The following is a 5,029-nucleotide window of genomic DNA, read 5'->3' as shown; positions in this document are numbered from 1 at the left end:
AACATAAGAACAATCATGAGCATGACAGCAAAGTAGCTGAGAGGAGGCACCAAGAGGCGGAAATAAGGGAAAAGTGACAGTGGGGCACGGGGAAGGTAAAAGGAAACAGAGGAAGGACCAAGGTAGCAAAGCAATGGACAGAGGTATAAACATAGCATTGTATATATGTAAATACATTAATCCACAAAAATATAGGTATTGGCCCATGTACTTATATTTATATGGCAATACACTGAGGTAGGGATGGTCTTTGGACCTCTGCTGACACCCTCACTCAATAAAAGAACACTTGGTTCTAACCAATCGGCAGTCTGTTGTTCAACCTCCTGACACAATTGCTGAAGACAAAATGGTGCATAAGCAAATGTGGTGAAGAAGGAGGATGGTGCCCAGCTATTAAAAAATATAGCATCGGGGGTCTTACAGGTTTGAAGCTACATAAGCTGCCATTCAGCAGTGAAGCAACAAGTCCACATAGACAAAGCACATCGCTGGTGCAATCATTAGGAGTCATAGGGATTGGGCAAGAGGCATCAGCAGACACAAAACAGACAAAAACTTATTGTTGAGAATGAGGGGGCCGAAGCAGAGCTCCAATGTCCATCTGTTGACAGTGGAACAATCTTCCCACAGAGGGGCCACCGGGAAAGGGTGAGTTACCAGTGTGCAGTAAAGCATCAATGAAACACACGACATTCCTCTGGTTCCTTGAGGCTTCCTCACCCGCCACTACCATGACCCCAGTGCTGCTTCCCAGTTCAGACTAGACCGGAACATGCACACAGGTTTAGAACAGGATGGGAGCTCACGACACACAGAATCCAGGAACAGGAGTGGGAATTGTGATACCAGAAGGTTAGGGGGAAGAGGGGGAGAGGAAGGGAGAAATGGGGAACCGATATCAATGATCGATACATAACTATACAGAAAACATGGGGGAAAGGAGACAGTGGTCGGTGTGAGAGATTAAAATAATAACAATGTGCAATAATCTATCAGGGGGTTATGAGGGTGGGAGAATGAGGCAGGAGGGGCTGATACCAACGGCTCAAATAGAAAGTAAATGTCTAAAAAAGAATGGAGACAACATATGTACAAGCATGCTCAATTCAATTGATGCATGATTGTGATAAGAGTTGTACAAGCCCCCAATAAAATGCTTTTTTTAAAAAGACTGGACCCTGTATTGTTCTGCTGTACATAGAGTGACTGTGAGCCAGGACTGATTCAACAGCACCTAACACCATTCATCATCGTACTGAAAACTATCCACAATCCACTCCACACCCCATCAACTATCTCTAACCATTTAAATTCCACTACAATACACGAGTCCATTCAGGCCACCTTTACTTCAAGGTGTTTTAGTGTTGGATACGATGGCCTTCTGTGCACTTTGGAAACATTCTGTGCATACATCAGTCATTTTACTTCTGTCCACTCTGTTCACGTGCTCCTCCATCTTCCTTATTGGACCAAAAACCCTCAATGGCAATGACTGTGAATTGTCATGTTGACGTCCCCCAAACCCAGATGACTGCAGTCACAGTTCATAAAAGGGACCTATTTTTGAATAATGGGAAGATTTCAAATCTGGCACAATCACAAAACTAATTTAAGAAAGGATGAGAGGTATCTTCATTAAATATAAACACACTTTACCAATCCCATTTTCTACCATCTTTGTGAATAGATAACATTTTAATGACGTTTTGATTTGGAAGGCTCTTCATTATTTCAATGTTTGTATAAACTGAAAATATGTTCTATTAGCATAATTTTAAATTTACATTATTTCATTCAAAGTAGGTAGGTATATGTAATACCTACTTTCAGTACCTTATTGGCACCCAAGTTTATCTAATCTATTCTGAGTCATAGTGACTCCACAGGGCAGAGGTAGAGACATTCCACAGGGTTTTACAGGCTGTAATCCTTACAGCAGCAAAGAAATCTGCCACATATTTCTTCCCCCGAGCAGCTGTTAGGTTCTACTTGCAGCCCTTTATGTTAGCAGTTAAGTACTTAACCAGTGCACTTTATTTATAATAAGAACTTACTGCTTCTTTCCTTTAGAGCAGTCCTCTTCCTGGCTATTAGAATTCCCAATTTACTTTCTTCATTTTTATATTTATCACCATATTCATCACCAGTCTTATTTCCTGAGATTGTAAGTCAGTAAAGATACATCTTATATCTCCTGTCTGACTAATTACATACAATTCTTCTCAAAATTTGAGTATAAAACTGCAAATAAGAGCATTCTATATTTCACATTTTCAAGGAAGGAGGTATTTGTCTCATAGCAATTCTGTACAGTTTACTTTGTAATAATATTTAGGGACCATGCTTTAAAATGGACCTGGTGTATCTGATACTAGAAAGAAGATGAAATATGATCTAGTTAATGAAGTCATATTTTGATATAATGTAATCAAGTGAAAGTCACATCTAAAATGTGAATAGAAAGAATGTCTAGATTGGTATGTCCCTTTGTAGGGTCTTTACCACTTGTGAAATCTAGAGTGGCTTCAATGAATTACAGCGCGGTTTGTAATTCAACACGTAAAAATAAAAAGCTTTGCCATCAAGAACTTGGCATGGAGAAAGATGTATTTGCAGACAAGAGTGTCTCTTCACCTCAAGTCTGTCTACAGGAGTAGAAAGCTCTATCTTTCTCCCGTGTGGCAGTTGGTAGTTTCAAACTTCCACCCATACAGATCACAGCCCAAAGCATAACCATTACACCACCAGTGCTCCTCCATTTTCTTAGTCCTCACCAACGCTGTCTCCTGAGGCGCCACCACCCTGTAACCTGTGTCCTGGGCACCTAGGAAGACCAGGAGATGGAACTAGAAGCCTTGCACTCTATTTATAGAGTTGAGAGTGTCTGCGAATTAAGTCCAGGTTTATTTCAATACAGGAGAGGGGGAAATGGTTATTCCCAAAGCCTTCTTGATGAGGTTTCCTGGACAGAAAGCTATCCCCATACAGCTCTGAGCATCTCTAGGAACGCCTTTCCTTGAGCCACGCCATGTCATCAGCTGTGAAGTAGAGAGTCCCAGTCAAGCTATCGGAGGCGGTGGAAGTTAATTTCGGAACTGCTATGAGTTGTACGTGACTTGAATATGGCAAGGACAAGAAGGAACATTTCATGGAGAACCATCATCCCATTCCCTTTACGGAGTCCATAAGCAATATCATTCTGCTGAAACCCCTAATAGGACCCCAGCATGGAGAAAGATCAAAAAGAACAACTTTCAATAGCTCAGAAACGTAAACTAGGAGAGAAGACAGATCGCAAAGGGAACTTCCTTGAGAATGGAAGTGGGTTGATGTGGTAAAACATTTAAGCAAAACTGGTTCCTATAAAACCGTAAACAGGAGTTCAGAATCTTCTATTACCCTCTGGTGTTGAGGTGGTGTTTTATGAAGCACATTTTGGGGGTATATTCCTTACATTAAAAAATGGAAGCTACACAGGAGGGTCACAATGAAGGAGCAAGTCCGCCATTATGCAGCATAGCACCGTCGGAACGCACAACGTTCCTCTAGTTACTTAATGCTTCCTCCCCCTCTATCGTGACCCCAGTTCTGCCTTATAAATCCAGCGAGACAGAGCATGTACACAGTTATAGATAAGAGCTCACAATACACGGAATCAAGGACAGATAAACCCTTCAGGAACAGTAATGGGAGTAGCCATAACATGAGGGTGGGGGAAGGTGGGGAGAGAAAGGGGAGAAATGGGGAACCATCTACAATGATCGACATAAAATCCCACCACCAAGAACAGAGGGAAACAACAGAAACATGGATGAAGAGAGACAGAGGACAGTGTAAGATATGAAAATAATAATTTATAATTTATTATAAATATGCCCTCAGGGGTCCATGAGGGTGGGAGGGTGGGGGAGGGAGAGAAAAAAAGAGGAGCTAGTACCGAGAACTCAAGCTGAAAGAAAATGTTTTGAAAATGATCATGGCAACCTATGTACACACGTGTTTGATACAATTGATGCATGGATTGATATAAGAGCTTGTAAGAGCTCCAATAAAATGATTTATTAATTTTAAAATGTAATCTAAATGTTCCAGAAGACATTCGTATTCTCTTCACAGACTTGCCTTAATAAAAGTAAAAATGCTATTGTTGAGTATACTTTACAAAACAGATCAATGAACCAATATGGGGAAATCGCAACTGATCAGTGTTAGTCATATGGCTTCATACTGGTGGGAGTGATAAAGGGACGTGATGCCCTTTTCACACTCTCATCCCAGAGACACATAATATGGAATGGGCTCTTATTGGGCAGCATGACCCATGTTAATAGGCTTCTCATCTTAAATGAAATCTTCATCTCTTCCTCCTCTTAATTACTGACGCGTAAATTGCTTTAAAGTAATTTAAATACCAGTATTTGGACTTCACACACAGTACTCTCTATAGTTCCTTCTCATTTTTCCAAGGTGAATTGTTTCTTTGACAAATGAATATCTGCTTATACTTTTCTCATGATTTCTGTCCAGATGATCAATCATGAGAGCTTGCAATGGTATGCAGAATAGGATTTATTTTCTAATCTGCCAAATACATTGAAACATATTTTAAAGAGAAGTCCTGACTCCTATTTGAAACATTTCTCTGTGCTGCCTATACCATGATGGAGTAAAAGATGCCTTCATGTTTAATTTTTTATAGTTGGAAGTAATATTTTTAATAAATTCCTATTTATAACGAAGGTCTTCTAAATGGTTTAACATAAAACACATCCAAGTTTTGTTTCTTTTCAGAGACTCTTGTCAAGTGTACAAAAAACTTCTTAGCCTGAGCATAATAGACCGTAAGGCTTGTAAACACTGAAATGGAGTACTCGCTTGACCTTTTTTTTTAATCTCCAATAAGAAAAACATGAGGATCGTTTTGCCACATCAGGAAAAGTTATTGGTGTTTATGTGCAACGTACAGGGATTCGGGACATTCCTTCCAGCTTTCAAAATAGAATTACTGCTGTGCTACCAGGGA

At 40.1% G+C, this 5,029-nt stretch overlaps 1 pseudogene; it reads left to right on the top strand.

Annotated features, from left to right (window-relative positions):
* The first annotated feature begins 775 nt into the window (after positions 1-775).
* LOC142449111 (RWD domain-containing protein 4 pseudogene) lies at positions 776-3,418 on the top strand (annotated as a pseudogene).
* The last annotated feature ends 1,611 nt before the right edge of the window (positions 3,419-5,029 follow it).

This window comes from Tenrec ecaudatus, chromosome 5, assembly GCF_050624435.1.
Source record: "Tenrec ecaudatus isolate mTenEca1 chromosome 5, mTenEca1.hap1, whole genome shotgun sequence".
Classification (NCBI taxonomy): domain Eukaryota; kingdom Metazoa; phylum Chordata; class Mammalia; order Afrosoricida; family Tenrecidae; genus Tenrec; species Tenrec ecaudatus.
The sequence above is the reverse complement of the archived record's forward strand: the minus strand, read 5'-3'. Positions and strand labels throughout refer to the sequence as shown.